We start from the raw sequence: 9,668 nt of genomic DNA on the forward strand, positions 1-9,668 counted from the left end.
CTTTTAGGCTTCGTGTGTGTCATCTTAGAATGCTCTTAACGCTTGTGTGAGGTGTTTAATCTCCGCTCTGTTGCCACTTTTGCCCGTGAACAAGAAAAAAATATTTGTTCGCCCATCACATTTATGCTGACGTGTGTGTGTGTGTGCGTGCTTTTATATAATGTTAGCATGTCTGACCTTGTTTATGTGTTTATTCCTGTTTGAAAGACTTTCCTTTTTCACTTGTTTGTGAATGTTTCTGTGCATTTGTGTACATCAAGAATGCCTTCAGTGACTTGCTTGCCCGGCTCTAATGCGTTGACTCCTACGTTGCGTCCTGTCCTCTTTTGTCTGTTTCATGCCAAGCGGAGACGGTGATTTGTCTCTTTCATGTGGCTGTTTTTTCCGCTGTCTTCCTACCTCATTCCATTCAAACACTTTGACAAATTCAATCATTCCTCAGAGCTGTGTGTTGACGTGTCAGACGGCGGCAAAAAAAATTGCTTTCTTACTGTGTCGCTCAGAAGGGCTCTGTTGTGACAGATCTGACAGTCTGACTGAACAGCTGAGTGGTTCGCTGACTGTTTGTCTGTCATTTGACTAGGTGACTGACTGACTGATTTGTGGACAGTTGAATGACTGGCTAGTTTCCAGAGTGGGTGACTGACTGATTGGCTGTCTGCTTTCTTGACTGCATGTAAATCTGACTGTCTGTATGTACGTCATTGACCAGCAGGCAAAGTGACTGGGTACTTTGTTCATTTCTTCAAAGGCTGGCCCGTTGGTTCTGTCACCCTACTGGTTTGACTGGTGCTGGACACTGTGGCCATGTGATGAGGCTGCTGACTTACTATTTTTTTTGTCAGTTTGGTGGTCAGATCACACACTGACTGACTTGAAGTGGCAGACTGATGCCAAGCTGTTAAGGCTCATAGAGGTCATGTTTGGGTCATGTTGCATTCGGAGGCTTTCTGTTATCCAGACAGACGCAGCATTTTCTATCTTCTTATCCCAGCAATAGCTGCTCCTCTCCGGCTTTCGAACTGAGCCTCGCCCACTTCACACCAATGAAAAGAGCACAGAGCAAACCGATCATTTCTGTCAAATAACTAAACTTGTTCCAGCATTGGCAAAAAAAAAAGTGTGTCCATGTATCACCTATCACTTATAATAACAAGCTGACAGAGGAAAAAAAAGTTTTAGTGCCTTTAAATGTGTTGTTCGGGCTGAATCTGCTGTTTGTGGCATGTGTGTTTGCCCAGGTCAAAGCGGAGGAAGCGATAATTTCACTTAAGCCAAAGAAAGATAGAAATCAACTTCATCATCTCCTCTCACCTCTGCAGTCAGAGTCAAGGTGCTTCCCCAGCATCCCATCTCTTTATCCCTCCCCCATCTGCTCCCATTCTCCTCTGCTTTTGCCCTTAAAAGCCCCATCTTCTGGACTCTCTTTCCAGTATTCCCTCTCGCTATCCCCCCATTTATTTTTGGCTTCACTCTGCCTTCTTTTAGCCTGCTGTATCTTTTATTCACACATTAGTCCTCGCTTTTTCTTATTTCGGTCTTTCCTCCTCACTCTCTCGCATTTACACACTCATTTCTTCATCTCTTCCTGTTGGTTTTAGCAGAGAAGTGGGAGAGGTAGAAAAAGGTCACTTTTAGAGATGAATGGAGCTGGTATCAGTCTGGCATCTCCTCCCCTCCAGATTAGTTTCCTCCTGCCCTCCAGTCCCACCGATGCATAATTTATCTCTCCCTCTCTCGTTGTCGTTAATTGTCGATTTTTGTTGTCCCCTTTCCTCTTTCTCCATCCTTTCATCGCTCTCTTTTTGCTGTCTCTGCTTCCTTTTCTTCTCACGGTCCCCTCTCTCCATTTCTGGTTTTCCCTCTTTGTCTTCTTTCCTTTCTTTTCATGTTTTGCTCTCCCATCACTTCCTGTCTCTCTCTTGACTTCCTTTCCCCCATTTTTCATGTTCTGTTTTTCTCTGTTTCTCTGTCAGGTTGTTCAGCGGCAGATAACAAGTGAGGCTCAGAAATGTGTAAGCAAAGCTGTTGGAAAGAGAAGGTGTATGGAGGTTAAAAAGGTAAGTGTGTGTGTGTGTGTGTGTGTGTGTGTGTGTGTGTGTGTGTGTGTTTGTGTGTTCATGTCTGTTGGAATCTTGTGTGGTTCAAAGTGAAATGAATCGATGAATAGAGATGCCCTTAGTTTTCATACAGTGTTACCATCAGGGTGCAACTTTAATCTGTCCAACATTTGGTTTGTCACTTAACATCTGCTGAACTAATGGCTTTGTGTTTAGTGCTAATAAGCAAATATTAGCATGCTAAGATGGTGAACATGGTCAAGTCCGTTTTATTCATGTAACCCAATATCACATCAGCATGTTAGCATTGTCATTCTAGACATGTTTGCATGCTGATGTTAGCATTTGGCTAAAAGTGCTGCTGTGCCTGAGTACAGCACAGGCATGTATTAGCCTTACAGTCTGACCCAGTGGCCAATCCCAGCACTGCAATAAAAAAAATCCCCCACACTCCAAAAAACATTTCCCCCATCGACCACCGTTCTAATAATCATAAAAGAGATGTTTACAGACACCTTGAATGGATCATGGAACCACTGTTGTTCTATTCGATAAAACTTCTGCTGATATTTTTAAGTGTTTGACATCATCCCACTGTGGACCAAGCAGAACTGAGTCTGCGGCATCAGAGAGAGAAATACTAATGTGTGTGTGCAGTGTAGGCCACAAAACATGGAAGCAATCCAGGAAGCTCCAAGCTATACTTTTCATAAGTACACTTTATTACTGTAAAAGTGTTTGTGATTTAGTACCCTTTTTCACAAGTACACTTAAGTACAATTTATAATGCACTTACTAAAGTATTGCAGAATTAGTATATTCATTTTTAATACATTTAAGTAGAACTTAATGACATGTATTTAGAGGTACGCTTTTAAAAGTATATGTCAAAAATACTTTAAATTAAGCACAAAGAGTAGAAGCCCTCACAGAAAAACCACATGAATTTCACATGTGATTTTGCACATGTTAAACATGGGAAACATGTGGTTTTGGAACATTTTTCCTGGTGTATTGTGTGAAACCCATGTGGTACCACATGTTACAACATGGTACCCATGATACCACTTGTGATCACATGGGTTTCACACATTACACCATGAAAAATGTTCCAAAACCACGTTTCCCATGTTTAACATGTGCAAAATCACATGTGAAATTCATGTGGTTTTTCTGTGTGGGAGTGCACTTGAAGTAATGACTTTTCTACACTTAAATTATATTTCTAATACATTAAAATATACTACTTTTTGACCTGGGGTCCAGAATCCACTTCATTGTGTCCAGTTGTTATAATACATCCATGGTACAGGTTCACTAGTGTGGCTATAGACTGTCTTTTTTTCTGCTGTCTGTCCGTGTGTGTGTGTGTGTGTGTGTGTGTGTGTGTGTGTGTCTGTTGGAATCTTTTGTGGTTCAAAGTGAAATGAATCGATGAATAGAGATGCCCTTCATTTTCATACAGTGTTACCATCAGGGTGCAACTTTAATCTGTCCAACATTTGGTTTGTCACTTGACATCTGCTGAACTAATGGCTTTGTGTTTAGTGCTAATAAGCAAATATTAGCATGCTAAGATGGTGAACATGGCAAGTCAGTTTTATTCATGTAGCCCAATATCACATCAGCATGTTAGCATTGTCATTCTGAGCATGTTTGCATGCTGATGTTAGCATTTGGCTAAAAGTGCTGCTGTGCCTGAGTACAGCACAGTCATGTATTAGCCTTACAGTCTGACCCAGTGGCCAATCCCAGCACTGCAATAAAAAAATCCCCCACACTCCAAAAAACATTTCCCCCATCGACCACCATTCTAATAATCATAAAAGAGATGTTTACAGACACCTTGAATGGATCATGGAACCACTGTGGTTCTATTCCAAAAAACTTTAAGTGTTTGACATCATCCCACTGTGGACCAAGCAGAACTGAGTCTGCGGCGTCAGAGAGAGAAATACTAATGTGTGTGTGCAGTGTAGGCCACAAAACATGGAAGCAATCCAGGAAGCTCCAAGCTATACTTTTCATAAGTACACTTTATTACTGTAAAAGTATTTGTGATTTAGTACCCTTTTTCACAAGTACACTTAAGTACAATTTATAATGCACTTACTAAAGTATTGCAGAATTAGTATATTCATTTTTAATACATTTAAGTAGAACTTAATGACATTAGTATTTAGAGGTACACGTTTAAAAGTATATGTCAAAAATACTTTAAATTAAGCACAAAGAGTAGAAGCCCTCACAGAAAAATCACATGAATTTCACATGTGATTTTGCACATGTTAAACATGGGAAACATGTGGTTTTGGAACATTGTTCCTGGTGTATTGTGTGAAACCCATGTGGTACCACATGTTACAACATGGTACCCATGATACCACTTGTGATCACATGGGTTTCACACATTACACCATGAAAAATGTTCCAAAAGCACATGTTTCCCATGTTTAACATGTGCAAAATCACATGTGAAATTCATGTGGTTTTTCTGTATGGGAGTGCACTTGAAATAATGACTTTTCTACACTTAGATTATATTTCTAATACACTAAAATATACTACTTTTTGACCTGGGGTCCAGAATCCAGTTCATTGTGTCCAGTTGTTATACTACATCCATGGTACAGGTTCACTAGTGTGGCTATAGACTGTCTTTTTTTCTGCTGTCTGTCCGTGTGTGTGTGTGTGTGTGTGTGTGTGTGTCTGTTGGAATCTTTTGTGGTTCAAAGTGAAATGAATAGATGAATAGAGATGCCCTTAATTTTCATACAGTGTTACCATCAGGGTGCAACTTTAATCTGTCCAACATTTGGTTTGTCACTTAACATCTGCTGAACTAATGGCTTTGTGTTTAGTGCTAATAAGCAAATATTAGCATGCTAAGATGGTGAACATGGTCAAGTCAGTTTTATTCATATAACCCAATATCACATCAGCATGTTAGCATTGTCATTCTGAGCATGTTTGCATGCTGATGTTAGCATTTGGCTAAAAGTGCTGCTGTGCCTGAGTTCAGCACAGGCATGTATTAGCCTTACAGTCTGACCCAGTGGCCAATCCCAGCACTGCAATAAAAAAATCCCCCACACTCCAAAAAACATTTCCCCCATCGACCACCATTCTATTAATCATAAAAGAGATGTTTACAGACACCTTGAATGGATCATGGAACCACTGTGGTTCTATTCGATAAAACTTCTGCTGATATTTTTAAGTGTTTGACATCATCCCACTGTGGACCAAGCAGAACTGAGTCTGCGGCGTCAGAGAGAGAAATACTAATGTGTGTGTGCAGTGTAGGCCACAAAACATGGAAGCAATCCAGGAAGCTCCAAGCTATACTTTTCATAAGTACACTTTATTACTGTAAAAGTATTTGTGATTTAGTACCCTTTTTCACAAGTACACTTAAGTACAATTTATAATGCACTTACTAAAGTATTGCAGAATTAGTATATTCATTTTTAATACATTTAAGTAGAACTTGATGACATGTATTTAGAGGTACACGTTTAAAAGTATATGTCAAAAATACTTTAAATTAAGCACAAAGAGTAGAAACCCTCACAGAAAAACCACATGAATGTGATTTTGCACGTTAAACATGGGAAACATGTGGTTTTGGAACATTGTTCCTGGTGTAATGTGTGAAACCCATGTGGTACCACATGTTACAACATGGTACCCATGATACCACTTGTGATCACATGGGTTTCACACATTACACCATGAAAAATGTTCCAAAAGCACGTTTCCCATGTTTAACATGTGCAAAATCACATGTGAAATTCATGTGGTTTTTCTGTATGGGAGTGCACTTGAAGTAATGACTTTTCTACACTTAAATTATATTTCTAATACACTAAAATATACTACTTTTTGACCTGGGGTCCAGTATCCACTTCATTGTGTCCAGTTGTTATACTACATCCATGGTATAGGTTCACTAGTGTGGCTATAGACTGTCTTTTTTTCTGCTGTGTGTGTGTGTGTGTGTGTGTGTGTGTGTGTGTGTGTGTGTGTGTGTGTGTGTGTGTGTGTGTGTGTGTGTGTGTGTGTGTGTGTGTGTGGCCTGTCTCCTGATTTATTCCCTGTTGCAGCATCATCATTACTCTCATTCACTGTTAGCGCTCTAATTTGGAGCTGGACCTAATGTTTGGTTTTGTCATAAAAACTGACACATTTTTTATGACAAAACACAACAAAGCACTTTCCCATCTGCAGAGGAAACTGTCCCTGTAGTTGTGCAGCACGCTACACACTTGACACACACACACACACACACATACACACACACACAGAGACTACACAGCTAAGTGTTTCACCTCCTGAATTGCTCCTAACAAATGAGTGTAAATAAGGCCGTTTAGGTGTAAGTGTGGTGCTTCATCATTTTTCTGCAGCAATAATTATTGGACTCTTGTTTTTTTGCTCATTTCCACTCAATGCGGAACCGGCTGGCTGGTTGAATTATGCATGTTTGTTTGTTGGTTTCATTACAGAAGCAGATGTCTCAGCTGGAATAATGGAGGATTTTAGAGTGTTATTATGTTGTTGGGTTTTTTTTTTTCGCCCTCATCCTCTCTGGTTGGAGAGATGATGAACACTTCGGGGTCTTTCGGCTCCGTATGAATGAAATCTTCAGACAACGCTGAGTATATTTGATTATAGTTCTCAAATCTACCAAACAGCAGTGGAGGGGTCAGGAATGGGTTTGTTGTTGTGCTGCCAATATGAATCCAGCCTCATTTCTGTGTGTCTCTGTCATATCATCCATGAGCTTTCAGCCTTAACGTTGTTTCATTCAGAATTTAATATCTGAATTGTGGTCCTCATTTCTCCACGCTAATACATAATTTAACAATGTGATGAAGGCTGAAACACAGATAAAACACAGCCAGTGTACGCCATGCATCTCTGAATCACACAAACTATTTCCTGTCACCCACAGACATTATGAGAACAAACACACGCACCTCTACACTCTGCAGAAATGAACACCAACGCACTCTTTTACAAACCAGTGTTCTAGTAACGTCATTTACATGATGCTTTACGTTCCCTGTGGGCCTTTTTCCCCACTTCTATCAAACTGATGCAACAAGGCCTTTGTGACCTTTTCGACTCTGTTCTTACTCCTTCAATCCCTGTAAAGCTGTAATTGTCATCATACCCATGCTATGAGGTAATTTGTATGGTAAAGTACAAATAATGTAACAAATGGTTGCTACACTGAATGTGCTGAATCTGTCTTGTTTATGTTGGAGCAAAGCATTAAAAAAGTCCTCCTCTAACGTCTCCGTCTGTACTTCCTGTTTCTACTCCTCCTCTAAGTCGCCCCGAGGCTTAAAAGCCCTTTTCCAGCCGTCTCCTTGAGCATCATAACTCCCCTCAGGTCAAGCTGAAGCCTGATGATGTTGCAAGACACGTAAGACATATGCTTAAAGATTACTCCAACAGGGAATGGTTTGCTTTAGGTGGTGCCATTGCAGATACCTGACTGAAGTACAATGTCTGATTTCTGGGAGATACACAAAGTAGGTGCACTTTCACTTTGAATATAAAAGCAAATGATCCTCTAAACTGGACTGAAAGGATGTTTTATGGAAGAAGAATCTCTGACATCTGCTTTGTTGTCTAATCATTACAACCACAAGCAGTTCCTGGCTCAGTCCCAACAGACGAAAATAAGGATCCTAGAACCAGCTCCGGGTTTTTTTTTTTGAAAAGGAAAACAATTACTCAAAATGTCTGCTTTCATATCTGACTCACGTCTCATTTTGAACAAACTCTTGAAAAGTACAGTATCAGAATCTCCGCCTGTGGTCACCTTCTCCTCTCCTCACAGCCGGGTCAGTTCCCATTCCAACACTTGTCATCTTAATAAGTGTCTGCTTTGAAATGACATCTGGCCTGAGGTGAGCGTAATCCTCACAGACAGCACAGATGTTGAATGGGCAGACAGTCCACATAACTTCTGCGAAGTACAAAAACAATGACTTTCAACAGGTTTTGTGTGATGTAGTTTAGTATTAAACTATATTCTGCCACCAGCCATGCTTATATAAAACTTTACCATTAGACAAGGTAGTCAACTGTCTGGGCCTGAGCATTTAATTTCTTCTTATTATGTTTAAATATATGACATATAAATGTATATATATTACAAAATAACTTACAAAATGCTCCCAAAGTGCTTCAATGTCCCTCCCCAGTTACGAGCTACAAGTACTTGAATATTTCTATTTCATGTGCTATACACTTACTCCAGGATGCAGCTGAGGGAGTCAGTCTCAGGAGGGAGTCAGGTTGCTTTGTCGATTCAGACGTAACATTATTATATGAATGTATACCTGTAAATTAAAGTAAAAGTATAGCTCAGATTAGCATCATCCATTTAAGTAGATCTTACTGACGTGTTTAGAAGTACACTTTTTAAAAATATAAGTCAAACATACATTCAATGAAGCACAAAAAGTACACTTATTATTAATTAAATTACATTTCTAATACACTAAAGTATACTACTTTCTGACCTTAGTTTCTACTCAAATGCAAGACTTTTAATGGAGTGTCTTTACAGTGCTGTATTAATAATAGTTTTACTTAAATAAATGACCTGAAAGGGTGAAAATAAGGCACAACAGAGGCCCACTTACTGAATACTTACTCCAGACAAAATCTGCCCATGGTCATATGGGTTTTAATATACTGAATAGTTTATCCTATTTGTTATTTGTATGTATCCTGAAGCTTTATTGTAATGCAAGATGAGGCAGACGACTGCATGAGCAAAATCTAATATCATAAAAGCTATTACTGCTGCTAGTTAAACACGCTGAAAACCTATCGCTGCACTCGCTGTGTCATTCAATAAAGCTGCAGTGTGCGAGTAATATTCAAAATGTACGATAACTAGCCTTTAAAGCCATTCCTACATGAAGACAAAGTGTGGGAGAAATGCAGGGTTAGCTGTTTGCTGCTGTCAGGCAGTAGACAGTGTGCCCAGCGGGACCCTGGCCAGAGTTGGCTTTTCCATCCCAGCGTCTTTATTCATGTCTGGGTCATGGACTTCTCCTCCTGCTCGCTAGTTGGAAGCCGCAGGAATCCCTGGTGGTCTGTAATGAGCTGTGCAGTCAGCACCTACAAAACACAAACACACAGAAAAGCATACAGACATGAATCCATGTCTCGGCACACCTTGCAGAAGCAGAACAAAACGTGTAGGTATTATGCCGAAGAAAGGGACCATACATGGATGTCTTCACCTATAAAAACAGCATGCTGGCGTGCTGTGTGTGCGATTGCTTGCACACACACACTTGTGAAGGAAGAGCAGCCCTTTGGAGGCAGGATTAATGAAGCAGCAAACAAGGCCACGCTGAGCCACAGTCTCCTCAAGCTCCTCTGCTTTCCTTCCTCTGTCTCCTCATTTGTTCGACTATCTACCCTGTGTCCCACCAGCTCTCCTTTTCTCTGCTTCTCTGTCTCTCCAGAGCCTCTAACACTTTTTTTTTTTTTTTTTAATGTCTGCGACTTAGCTTGTTTCACCCTCTGCTAGAGCACTTGTTAAGAAGAGGGACTGTTACAAGCTCATCATAC

Source organism: Chaetodon auriga, chromosome 22, assembly GCF_051107435.1.
Source record: "Chaetodon auriga isolate fChaAug3 chromosome 22, fChaAug3.hap1, whole genome shotgun sequence".
Classification (NCBI taxonomy): Eukaryota; Metazoa; Chordata; class Actinopteri; order Chaetodontiformes; family Chaetodontidae; genus Chaetodon; species Chaetodon auriga.